General features: G+C 39.8%; 1 long non-coding RNA gene across 1 annotated transcript; it reads left to right on the top strand.

Annotated features, from left to right (window-relative positions):
* Positions 1-12,057: 12,057 nt before the first annotated feature.
* Positions 12,058-13,922, top strand: LOC128315950 (uncharacterized). The gene is made up of 2 exons (XR_008299193.1): positions 12,058-12,311; positions 13,689-13,922. It is a non-coding gene; the product is annotated as an uncharacterized LOC128315950 (long non-coding RNA).
* The last annotated feature ends 236 nt before the right edge of the window (positions 13,923-14,158 follow it).

Below are 14,158 nucleotides of genomic sequence, written 5' to 3'. Positions count from 1 at the left end.
TATCCAGGGCCCCTATCCTACTGACCAGATTGGGAATGCAAACCACAAGCTTTCATGGCACCCCTCCACCTCATTCTGAGGTTATGTCAGAGACCCCAAGAGATGTCAATGATATCAAAACATTGATGAAGTGGTCCCTGAGTCACCTGCACACACAGGTGAGGTCTCTGTTCCTGTCAGCATGCCTGTTCCCCACCCTAGCCTTGGTCCACTGCTTCTTTTGATCCAGTCTTGGAGAACAAAGATCCTTCTGGCGCTTCTCCCTGGATGTACCACTCAAGCATTCCTTTCTAGGCCCAGATGTTTGTGCTCTGTCTCCACTCCTCTCTTCTCTTCCCAAGCCTTCCCCCTTCTCCCCTTCCCTCTGCCTCTTCTCTGCTCTTCCCCCTTTTACTCCCTTTGCTTGGGGGTACATTTATTCTTAGTCTGGGGAATTATCTTTATCTTCTCATGTGTCTATGTCCTGAAGACTGTTTCTTTCACCCCCTCTGCAAATCCTTTAAGTTTTTCTAAGAGCCTGACCCTTTGGAACACAAAAGTCAGATGGCTGTACAGGCTAATTCTGCCTTCCACCCTGCTATATTCCCTCTCTGAGGCAGTGAACCAAAGAAGGCTGACCCTGTTTGGATCTGGGAAAGGGAAAAGGATAAATGCGGAGAAGAAAAAAATATAGTGAACATCTCAGAATGGTATCCCATCATGTATGTGATATATTCCAGAAAAATTGCTGGCCAAATGGTATTCAAAAGAGAGTTAATTTTTAGTCATCCAGAAAATTCATAGCTGCACAATAACTCATTCTCTTACGTGCTAAGTAAATAAGTACCATGCTACTGTATGTTCATACTAGCATTAAGCAGCATCTCCCAAAACCTTTTGCATGGAGTGCTTAAACTCTAATTTTGGGCCACGTAGAAAAGTCTTCTATAGTCATAGGAATTTTTTAAATGCCACTCTTCTTGGAGATTTAGAAAACATCTTAGCATAGTAAAGACTCTGTGAAACTGAACCTGATCCTGCATTATCTGACCATGGAAACCTGATTTGATTGATCTCCTGTGGAGTGAGTATTGTGTGGAACACACTTCGGAAAGATCTGGCTGATATTCACACTGATGACCAATTCAAGGTGAAGAAAGGCAGAAGTTTTCATGGCATGTATGCTCAGGACAGAAATGGGATTGGGTAAATCACCACTTCCAAGGAAGGATTAGACAAGCAATAACCCCTGGAGCACTGAACCCTTATTTCCCCCTCAGCCTGAAGGGTTCCATAGCCCCAGACTGTACCTGCCAAAGCTGTCAGGTCCACTGTTCAATGAATCACATGGGGGCTACTGAGGTGTAGAGCATGGATCTTGGTTTCATGCTGCCCTTTCCCCACCCAGGATGATAGCTATTTGGATCTTCAAAGCCATTATAGCACACACTCTTTTGAATGCTCAAGAAATCAAAAAAGAAAGAATTATTTCAGATGTTTCTATCTCTGGCCTTATTTCCAAACAGAACAAGCAGTTATTTGGATTACCTCATCTTTCCTTTGTGCAGGGAGGACAAAACTCAAACTAGACAAGAAATGATAGAATTGTTCTCTGAAAAGATGGAAGGCACCGAAACTATGTAATAATAGGTCAAGAAAGGTGATAAAATACTCTGGCTGCTGAAACAGTGAGCTCATCAGAAAGCCGTAGGCGCAAGTTCGGGAACTTATGACTCACATTCAATATACTTGCAAAGTAGTTTCAATTTGAAGAAGATTATTTGGACAACTCATAAATGTTACCACTCTGCTAGGCACTATGGGAATCATAAAATGTAAAATTCAATTTGCTGTTGTTATTACTATCACAATTATGAGAGAAGCTTTGTGGATATTACAACATGTTTAGACTAGCCATTATGGGAAGTGCCCAGGAAAATCAATAGGAAATTGATATTGTACAGCACATGAACTTCAGTGGGCATAGTCAGTGTGGCCCTGTGTCTTTTTTCAGGAAGCAGAGAATAGAGAGGCAGGGAGCAGAGAAAGTGGGAATTTACCCCAGGGGTTGGGGGCAAAGCAATGTGACAAAACACAAAATTAAGATGACAAAACTCCGGAATAGTTATGGAAACAACACTAAAGTTGCCAAATACAGAGTTCTAGCCAGGCAAGGAGTCAAGAGAAGCTAGGCATGGGCTCATGGGCCAATTACAGGCCAAGAGAGTAACCTTATCAATTTATTAAGGCTAGAGTTATTGGCTTCCAAGTCATTCTCTACTGGAAGTGTCTATTAGATTTGGCAGTGAGAACCAGGAGTTATTTGGCCTAGAGTAAGTATAAGATATTCTTCTAAGTAAAGGAATGGATCTAGAAATAGGATATAATTGTTCCAGACTTCCTTCTCATCCATGTTCTGTTCTTTCCTTCTCAACACTATCCCAGATACCCAAAGACCCAAAGCAAGTGAAGACCGTTGAGGGGAGCAGAAGATACAGAAATGCTAAAGAATAAGTTCAGTCCCTGATGGAGTGGAAAGAGGGCCAAAGGAAGGCTCTGTCGGGAAGGAGGAGACATCAAGGTGAAGATCTTCACCGTCACCTGAGGTCCATTTGACTCTTTTTTAATGCCAATTTCTTACCAAAAAAGTAGCATTTCTTTATCATTTTGTTTTTCATTTCTTTGGTTGGTAGTAAAATTGAATGTTTAATTCATATGTGAATTGTCTGCATTTTTTTTACCAATTTTCCAATGGAGATCTTATAGTTTTTATATTGATTTGGAAAAGCTCTTTATACATTTATGATATCAGTCCCGTGCCATATTTATCACAAGTTCCCCCAATTTGACATTTACTATTTAATAGTGTTTATAGTCAATTCCAACAAACTGAATTCTTGAATTATGATGTAGTCAAACCTACTTTTTTCCTTCATATTTTTCCCATTGCTTTAGAGAGGCTTTTCTGGCATGGAATAAGTAAATATTTATCTATATTCTTCCTATGTTTTGAGGATCTCATGTTTTTTGTTTTGTTTGGTTTTTATATTTAAGTATTATGTTAGACTAGAATTTTTTTTTACTTTGGTTTATGGAGCTGCTAAGGGAGAATTACATTATTTTCCAAATATGAAAATAATTCTGAATAATCTTTTTTTTCTCCTGTCTATAAGATACTGTTTTTTTTAACTAAAGACTTTAAGAGTTAAGATACCTTGATACTCAAAAAACCTTAACATACAATTTCAGGTTATTTGGTTAGTGGTGGGTTATATTTCAGTTTTTGAAGGAGATAAGAGGAGATAAGTAGGGAAGATCACTCAACATCTCTCAGATCATCCCAAGCAAGCTCTAAATAAGCTTCCTTGGGTTGGACACTCACTCTATCATTATTCTTGCATTTAAAACCAAACATCATAAAGGAGAGTAGGACAGGTGAACTGTGATATTTTAAAGTACAACCTCTACACAGAATAAGGTCCAGAGTATGTTGGTCTAGTTCAGGAAAGCATACGTGGGTCCTCAATAAATAATCAATAATCAGTTCTGTGCCCACAGGAGTGTAAGCTCCCCAAAGACAGACTCTTTGTTCTATTTCTACCCTCTAGTTCCTATTACATAATTCCCTACACGCCAAACCTGCCCTCTTGACCAGTAAGTGTTCAGGAACTGGTAACCAAATCTGAACACTACTCCTGGGACCCAGACACAAGTTGCCTCAATCTCTTTTCTCAACCCCTTACACTTTCTTTCTTCCCTTGGTTACAGTCCCTGATGCCCTGCCTCCACCTAGAAGAAGGAGGCTCATTTGCTATCATTTGTTTTTCTAGGAAGAGCCTCTGAGGCTCAGATGAAGGAATAGGCAGGGGAAAGAACAGCTAAGCCTATGGGTCAAGGAGCCAGAGTGTGGCTCCAAGATGAAAGCCCAATTATTGTTTCCATGTTTATTTAATTTTTAAAAATTTTTTATAACATGTATTTATTTTTGAGACAGTGAGAGACAGAGCATGAACAGGGGAGGGTCAGAGAGAGAGGGAGACACAGAATCTGAAACAGGCTCCAGGCTCTGAGCTGTCAGCACAGAGCCCGATGCGGGGCTTGAACTCACGGACCACGAGATCATGACCTGAGCTGAAGTCGGACACTTAACCAACTGAGCCACCCAGGCGCCCCTATGTTTATTTATTTTTGAGAGAGAGAGAGAGAGAGAGCAAGTGGGGGGGGGGCGGGGCAGAGAGAGGGAGACACAGAATCTGAAGCAGGCTCCAGGCTCTGAGCTGTCAGCACAGAGCCTGACTCAGGGCTCGAACCCATGAACTGCAAGATCATGACCTGAGCCAAAGGTGGACTCTCAACCAACTGAGCCACTCGGGTGTCCCGTGAAAGTCCAATTCTGACCTCATCAACAGGGCAAGATGACCACTGCAGTCTTATAGCTGCCAGCAGAGAACAAAACAGAGGAGAAGTCTGGCTTCTCCCCAGTCATTTTCCTGGGTGGCAGCTGTGATTTCTCAGAGCTGAACACATCAGACATCAATGATCAGAAGTAACAATTTAAATCCCTGCCTTTCTTAGTGATATAATTTAGTGACCTAGAAGGGTTGGAACTTGGAGGGAAGGGAAGAAGAGTGTCCTGAAACCAGGGAGGAGCCAAGGTGGCAGAACAGCATGGAAGTTTTTTGTGTGTCTCGCATCCATGAAATATAGCCAGACCAACACTAAACCATCCTACATACCTAGAAAACTGATTGGAGGATTAACACAACAATCTGCACAACCTGAACCACAGAAGTTAGCAGGTACATGGCGTGGAGGGGTGAACTTGGGGAGCGAGAAGGTGCAGGAAGGGACGTGCTTTTGTGAGTGGAGAGAGGATGGAGACTGGGGCGGGGGGGGAGAAAATGGGAAAAGCACCCCTCCCCAAAAGCAGCTGGAGAGAAAGTGAAAAATTCGAAACAGCCACAAGGTGTAAACTAATAAGGGAGAAAGAAGAAAGGAGAAAGGAGAGGGTTTAACCTCCATTAAGACTGTAAATAAGGGGAGCACAAAGTCTGCAGCTCCTCAGCTCGATACCTGGCAGTGCTCTGGTGGGAAGGGTGAATCTCCAGGAGCAGAGTGGGGCCCGGGAGGTTCTCAGGCCACACGGGGAAAAGCAGTTCCACTGCTGGGAGGACATTTGGCAGACTGCTGAAGCCACCTAGTCCCAGAAGACCCCAGAAAACGGCTACATTCGCTGGTGCTGGAACAAGGGAACAAGGACATTAAGGGTGAAGCCTGGTGCCAGATGTGTGTTGTGATTTTCCGTAATCCCTGCAAAGCTGCTGCCACACTATCTCACAAACTTTTTCTGGGGCGGGCTGGCACCTGACCACAGTCGGGGCACCGGCAGCAGCAGGGTCCAGCAAGCATTCCTGGGTGCAGCTGACATTTGGCTATTGCTCAGGGGGACCCTCCCGCAGAGGGGTGGTATGGGTCAAAGCCACAGTCCTTCAGAAGTAAGGGACCAGGGAAAACAGCTGCATCTAAGACAAAACTCGGGAGAGAGGTACTGCCTGGGGCCTGGTGACCAAGAGTGAAAACGTGGGGAGTGAACAAAAGCTGAAGACAGAGGACGGGGGCACGATTGCTGATCCAGGAGAACAGACTGGGTGGCTGGGTGGCGCCATTTTTACTGCTTCCGCGCATGCGCATATGCACCTACGAGCACCACAACAATCCACCCCAGTAGGCTAGCAGCACCATCTAGTGGAGAACGGAGCCATTACACTGAGCCCTGCCCAACTGGGCCAACCTCGCTCTTCAGAACACAAGTCTCACCACCTACTTAGTTTATGGACTATAAAGCACTACATAGTCTGACTTCTAGGGGAAAATGAAGTAATTTCAGTCCTATTTCAATCTGATAGCAGGTCCATCTATTCAATTTTCTTTCTTTTTTTCCTTCTCTTTTACACTTTTTCTTGAATACAGAAAGAGAAAAAATTCATTTATTTTCAATTTGTATTAAAAATATTTTTCTTTAATTTTTTACTATATTTTTTTTACTTTTGTGTAAACTTTTACAAATTCTATTTTACTTTCATCATTTTATTTTAGTCTACTTCAGTGTATTCACCTTTCAAATTTTCAAATGATTTCCTTTTTTTCTTTTTCTTTTTTCTCTTTTTTGTTTCTTTCCTTTTTCTTGAATGCAGAAAGAGAAAAATTTCATTTTTACTTGCAATTTCTATTAAAAACATTTTTTATTTTTTTACTATATTTTTTGCTTTTATGTAAATGTTTTCAAATTCTATTTTATTTCCATCATTTTATTTTAGTCTACTACAGTGTATTCACTTTTTCAAATTTTCAAAAAATTTCCTTTTTTTCTCTTTTTTCTTTTTCATTTCTTTTCTTTTCTTTGAATAAAGAGAAAAAATTCATTTTTAATTTTTATTAAAAATATTTTTCTTTAATTTTTTTCTACTATATTCTTTACTTTTGTGTAATTTTTTTCAACTCTATTTTACTCCCATCATCTCATTTTAGTCTACTTCAGTGTATTCATTTTTTCAAATTCTCAAACGATTTCCTTTTTCTCCCCTTTTTTCTTCAATCTGTCAAACCACTTTCAACACCCAGACCAAAATACACCTAGGATCTAGCATCATTTATTTGATTTGTGTGTGTGTGTGTGTGTGTGTGTTTAATTTTTTAATTTTAATATTTTTTTAATCTTAATGTTTCTAACTCATTAATTCCTTTTCTCCCTCCAAAATGACAAAAAGAAGGGATTCACCACAAAAGAAAGAGCACGAAGAAACAACAGCCAGGGATTTAACCAACACAGATACAAGCAAGATGTCTGAACCAGAATTTAGAATCATGATAATAAGAATACTAGCTGGAGTTGAAAATAGATTAGAATCCTTTTCTGCAGACATAAAAGAAGTAAAAAATAGTCAGAATGAAATTAAAAATGCTATAACTGAGCTGCAATCATGAATGCATGCAGCAGCAGCAAGGATGGATGGATGAGGCAGAACAGAGAATCAGTGATATAGAGGACAAACTTATAGAGAATAATGAAACAGAAAAAAAGAGGGAGATTAAGGCAAAAGAGCATGATTTAAGAATTAGAGAAATCAGTGACTCATTAAAAAGGAACAACATCAGAATCATAGGGGTCCCAGAAGAGGAAGAGAGAGAAATATGGGTAGAAGGGTTATGTGAGCAAATCATACAGGAAAACTTTCCTAACCTGGGAAAGACACAGACTTCAAAATCCAGGAAACACAGAGGACACCCATGAGTTTCAACAAAAACTGACCATCAACAAGGCATATCATAATCAAATTCACAAAATACTCAGGTAAGGAGAGAATCATGAAAGTAGCAAGGGAAAAAAGTCCCTAACCTACAAGAGAAGACAGATCAGGTTTGCAGCGGACCTATCCACAGAAATTTGGCAGGCCATAAACAAGTGGCAGGATATATTCAATGTGCTAAATCAAGAAAATATGCAACCAATAATTCTTTATCCAGCAAGGCTGTCATTCAAAAAGAAAGAGAGATAAAAGGTTTCCCAGACAAACAAAGATTAAAGGAGTTTGTGACCACTAAACCATCCCTGCAAGAAATTTTAAGGAGGACTCTCTAAGGGGAGAAAAGATGAAATATATATATATATATATATATATATATATATACACACACACACACACACACACACCAGAGAACACCACCAGAAAGTCCAACTCCATCATAATGGCAATAAATTCATATTTTTTAGTACTCACTCTAAATGTCAATGGACTCAATGCTCCAATCAAAAGACATAGGGTAACAGAATAGATAAGAAAACAAGATCCATATATATGCTGTTTACAAGAGAACCATGTTAGACCTAAAGACACCTTCAGATTGAAAATAAGGGGATGGAGAACCATCTGTCATGTTAATGGTCAACAAAAGAAAGCCAGAGTAGCTGTACTTATATCAGACATCCAGACTTTAAAATAAAGATTGTATCAAGAGACAAAGAAGGGCATCATATCATAATCAAGTGGTCTATCCACCAAGAAGACCTAACAATTGTAAATATTTATGGGCCAAATGTGGAGGCACCCAAATATACAAATCAATTAATCACAAACATAAAGAAATTCATCAAGAGTAATACCATAATATTAGGAGACTTCAACACCCCAATCACAGCAATGGACAGATCATCTAATCAAAAAATCAACAAGGAAACAATGGCTTTGAATGACACATGTGACTAGATGTACTTACCAGATATATTCAGAACATTTCATCCTAAAGCAGCAGAATATACATTCTTCTCCACTGCACATGGAACGTTCTCCAGAATAGACCATATACTGGGACACAAATCAGCCCTAGGTAAGTAGAAAGAGATTGAGATCATACCGTGCATATTTTCAGACCACAATGCTATGAAACTTGAAATCAACCACAAGAAAAAATTTGGAAAGTTAACAAATACTTGGAGACTGAAGAACATCCTACTAAAGAATAAATGGGCTAACTGAGAAGTTAAAGAGGAAATTAAAAAGTATATGGAAGTCAATTAAAATGATAACACTACAACCCAAAACCTCTGGGACGCAGCAAAGGCAGTCATAAGAGGAAAGTATATAGCAATCCAGGCCTTCCTAAAGAAGGAAGAAAGATCTAAAATGCACAACCTAACCTTACACCTTAAGGGGCTGGAAAAAGAACAGCAAATAAAACCCAAAACCAGCAGAAGACAGGAAATAATAAAGATTAGAGCAGAAATTAATGCTATCGAAATAAAAAACAAACAAACAGTAGAACAGATCAATGAAACCAGAAGCTGGTTCTTTGAAAGAATTAACAAAATTGATAAACCACTAGCCAGTTTGATCAAAAAGAAAAAGGAAAGGACCCAAATAAATAAAATCAAGAATGAAAGACGGGAGATCACAGCCAACACAGCAGAAATAAACACAATAATAAGAGAATATTATGAGCAATTATATGCCAACAAAATGGGCAATCTGGAAGAAATGGACAAATACCTAGAAACATACACACTACTAAAACTGAAACAGGAAGAAATAGAAAATTTGAACAGACCCATAACCAGTAAGGAAATTGAATTAGTAATCAAAAATCTGCCAAAAAAACAAGAGTTCAGGGCCAGATGGTTTTCCAGGGGAATTCTACCAAACATTTAAGGAAGAGTTAACACCTATTCTCTTGAAGCTGTTCCAAAAAATAGAAGTGGAAGGAAAACTGCCAAACTCTTTCTATGAAGCCAGCATTACCTTGATTCCAAAACCAGACACCCCACTAAAAAGGAGAACTATAAACCAATTTCCCTGATGAACATGGATGTAAAAATCCTCAACAAGATATTACCCAACTGGATTCAACAATACATTAAAACAATTATTCACCACGACCAAGTGGGATTTATACCTGGGATGCAGGGCTGGTTCAATATCCACAAAACAATCAATGTGATTCATCACATCAATAAAAGAAAGGACAAGAACCACATGGTCCTCTCTATAGATGCAGAGAAAGCATTTTACAAAATACAGCATCATTTCTTGATAAAAACCCTCAAGAAAGTAGGGATAGAAGGATCATACCTCAAGATCATAAAAGCCATATAGGAAAGACCCAAGACTAATAACATCTTTAATGGGGAAAAACTGAGAGCTTTTCCCCTAGGGTCAGCAACAAGACAGGGATGTCCATTCTCACCACTGTTATTCAACATAGGATTGGAAGTCTTAGCCTCAGCAATCAGACAACACAAAGAAATAAAAGGCATCCAAATCAGCCAGGAGGAGGTCAAACTTTCACTCTTCACAGATGACATGGTACTCTATATGGAAAACCCAAAAGATTCCACGAAGAAACTGCTAGAACTGATCCATGAGTTCTGCAAAGTTGCAGGATATAAAATCAATGCACAGAAATTGGTTGAATTCCTATACACTAACAATGAAGCAACAGAAAGAGAAATCAAGGAATAGATCCCATTTACAATTGCACCAAAAACCATAAAATACCTAGGAATAAATCTAACCAAAGAGGTGAAAAATCTATACACTGAAAGCTTATGAAAAAAACTTGAAGAAGGCCCCCCCAAATTGAAAAATATTCCATGCTCCTAGATAGTAAGAACAAATATTGTTAAAATGTCGATACTACCCAAAGCAATCTACATATTCAATGCAATCCCTATCAAAATAACACGAGCATTCTTCACAGAGCTAGAGCAAATAATCCTAAAATTTGTATGGAACCAGAAAAGACCCCAAATAGCCAAAGCAATCTTGAAAAAGAAAACCAAAGCAGCAGGCATCACAATCCCAGACTTCAAGCTATCCTACAAAGCTGTAATCATCAAGACAGTATGTACTGGCACAAGAACAGACACTCAGATCAATGGAACAGGATAGAGAACCCAGACATGGACCCAAAAACGTATGGCCAACTAATCTTTGGCAAAGCAGAAAAGAATATCCAATGGAATAAAGACAGTCTCTTCAGCAAGTGGTGCTGGGAAAACTGGACAGCAACATGCAGAAGAATCAACCTGGACCACTTTCTTACACCATACACAAAAATAAACTCAAAATGGATGAAAGACCTCAGTGTAAGACAGGAAGCCATCAAAATCCTTGAGGAGAAAGCAGGCAAAAACCTCTTTGATCTTGGCCACAGCAACTTCTTACTGAACACGTCTCTGGAGGCAAGGGAAACAAAAGCAAAAATGAACTATTGGGACCTCATCAAAATAAAAAGCTTCTGCACAGTGAAGGAAACAATCAGCAAAACTAAAAGGCAACCGACAGAATGGGAGAAGATATTTGCAAATGACATATCAGATAAAGGGTTAGTATCCAAAATCTGTAAAGAACTTATCAAACTCAACACCCAAAAAACAAATAATCCAGTGAAGAAATGGGCAAAAGACATGAACAGACATTTCTCCAAAGAAGACATCCAGATGGCCAACCGACACATGAAAAAAATGCTCAACATCACTCATCATCAGGGAAATACAAATCAAAACCATAATGAGATACTACCTCACACCTGGCTAACATTAACAACTCAGGCAACAACAGATATTGGCAAGGATGCAGGGAAAGAGGATGTCATTTGCACTGCTGGTAGGAATGCAAGCTGACACAGTCACTCTGGAAAACAGTACAGAGGTTCCTCAAAAAACTAAAAATAGAACTACTCTAGGACCGAGCAATTGCACTACTAGGCATGTACCCAAGGGATACAGGTGTGCTGTTTTGAAGGGAGATAGCATCCCCATGTTTATAGCAGCACTATCAACAATAGCCAAAGTATAGAAAGAGGCCAAATGTCCCATCGATGGATGAATGGATAAATAAGATGTGGTACATATATACAATGGAGTATTACTCGGCAATCAAAAAGAATGAAATCTTGCCATTTGGAACTACATGGATGGAACTGGAGGGTATTATGCTAAATGATATAAGTCAGTCAGAGAAAGACAAAAATCATATGACTTCACTCATATGAGGACTTTAAGAGACAAAACAGATGAACATAAGGGAAGGGAAACAAAATAATATAAAAACAGGGAGGGAGGACAAAACAGAAGAGACTCATAAATATGGAGAACAAACTGAGGGTTACAGGAGGGGTTGTAGGAGGGGGCATGGGCTAAATGGGTAAGAAGCACTAAGGAATCAACTCCCGAAATCATTGTTGCACTATATGCTAACTAATTTGGATGTAAATTTTTAAAAATAAAAAATAAAATAAAAAAAAAAAAAGAATGGCCTGAAGCCAGCACTGGACCCCTGAAGCTAAGATCTTTACTTGATGCCTATAAGGGAGCCTGTGTGTATAGGGGCTCAGCTGCCCCTCTGAGCTAGGGGCCTGCCTTGCCCTACCTCTCCCACGTGGAGTGGGAACATAGAACCAGGCCTGGTTGACTAGAGTTGCCATCCAACCAAGAATCCTGGATCCCCAAAGAAGAATGAAAAGAGCCAGACATCATGTTTTATCACAATAGAGAGGGTTCTGAGGATGGAACCAGGGTCTGTGTGAAGAATGTATCATACACATAACTCCATGCCTGAAGGGCACCTCTTCTAGCACCCACTCACAGGTTTTTGCCTGTGCCTTTAGCTACACATGGTTTCCCAGCTGCAGTGCATATACCTTTTTGGAGAGATGCCACACTCCCACCTGGGAGGGGAATACGAGTGGATGAGGACAAGTAGGCCGAGGACATGGTTCCCTGGCAACAGGGCCAGCCCAACAGGAGGGGCAGGCTCCAGGGACGGATAAGTTTTGGGGTATGTTTAAGAGGGAATCAGAAATGCTTCTATTGATCCTATCCAGGTTTCTAAAGTTATGTTTCTCTTCAGTTAAACTGGTGGATGCCCAAGTTAACATTTTAATGGCATGGCTTTCTTCTATATTCACCAAGATCATCCAGAAACTCTGTAGAATTAGTTCATCAAGTCAAAGCAACTTTTTACATTTACACTGTTTGGGACTGTGTAATATGCAAGAACATATAAAATCCAAACTTTAACTTCAAGGAAACCTTGTAACAGGAGAACCCACATATCAAGTCTTAAAGAGTTGAATATACGTTTTAAATGACAATGGAAGGCAGCAATAGAAAAGCGATATCACAGCAGCAAATGATTGTCAATGGATAGTAGAGACAATCACTTACTGAAGGACTCATATAGGGGAAGTATAAATCTTGGAAGGCTTTACAAAGGAGGCAGGATCTGAGGTGGGCTTAGGATGGGTAAGACCTGCCTGGCTACAAAGAATGCAAGAGAAGGAGCAGTCCAGAAGAAAGCTAAAGCATAGAGCAGAAAGCAGAAGGCCTGCTCAGGGAATAGTGAGTTGACCTCTCTGGCTTAAGTCAGATGTTCAGGTGGGGCTATGTGAGCTTATTGCAATGGCTCCAGTCTCAGGGTAAAGGCAAAGAATGACACATATTTGATAGCCAGAAGGAGGGTAAGCATGGGAACGAGAGTGGGGGTGATCAGGACCATCAGGGAGAAGCAGGCACTGGGTCCTCAAGGGATGGGACACCAACCGCGTCAGTGAGCCCATAAATTTACCCAGTTTTGTAGCTATGCTGCAGACCAGTGCTAGGGATGAGAAACCAGTAACACATTCATTCCAGAACCAGTTTATTGGCATGTAGGAAGGAATTACTTCTGACTGCCCTGGGAGCTTAACTGGTGCTTAGTGAAGGCTAAATGTTGCCTTTAATAATATTACAAACACGAAAACCATCCTGATTGATAATAACATCATATGTGCATGTAAGTATTGCATGTATGTCTATGCTATCTTAACTTTCCATACGTATGTGCGTGTATAATATTGAACTCCAGCAGCAGCTTAACACCATTGTTTCTTGGCTAAGCACCCTCATACCTTTTTGTCAGAAGCCATCTCAAGCATCTTTAAATGCATGAATCCACAGAATCTTACAAAAGACAAACCATTCCCACCCACTCACCCACCCCCACCCCGTTAAGAATGTGGTATGCTCACTTCGCTTCCTTACCAACAGTGGAAAGAATCTCAAGCTGAATCATGTCCCATCTTCCATTTTCTGGCCCACAGTGATTTATTTGGATATTCAAGGATATCTAGTTTTTCCTGATCTCTGCCTCTGATGTGTATGATTTATACTATAGGGATCGTGCCATCTGCGGTATCAGCATCTCTTAGAGGTTGTTGGAAATGCAGAATCTCAGGCTTCACCTCAGACTAACTGAATCATAATCTGCCACTTGACAAGACCTGGGAGATTTGTGTGCCTGCTAATATTTGAGAAGCATTTTCTCTGGAAGACAAGAACTTTATTTTGTATTTCACTTATATTTGCATTTCCTTGTAATTAAATGGAACCATGGTGGCCATGAAGTAGATTTAACATATTCTTATTGAACTTAGTTGATGTGGTCCTCAATGGCCAACCATTCTTCCAAAGGAGAATATGCCCTAACCATTTTATATAATTCAAACAACCACCTAGGGAGACATGCAAAACACTTTTTCATTCTCATTTTACAAATAAAGAAATGGAGACTCAGAGGTCTTCATAAATTTTTAAGTTCAAACAACTGAAATGTAGAAAATACTTAGAAAAAATTATTTTTAATTT

Source organism: Acinonyx jubatus, chromosome B3 (genome assembly GCF_027475565.1).
Source record: "Acinonyx jubatus isolate Ajub_Pintada_27869175 chromosome B3, VMU_Ajub_asm_v1.0, whole genome shotgun sequence".
NCBI lineage: Eukaryota > Metazoa > Chordata > Mammalia > Carnivora > Felidae > Acinonyx > Acinonyx jubatus.
Note: the sequence above shows the minus strand (reverse complement) of the source record. Positions and strands in the feature narration are given on the sequence as shown.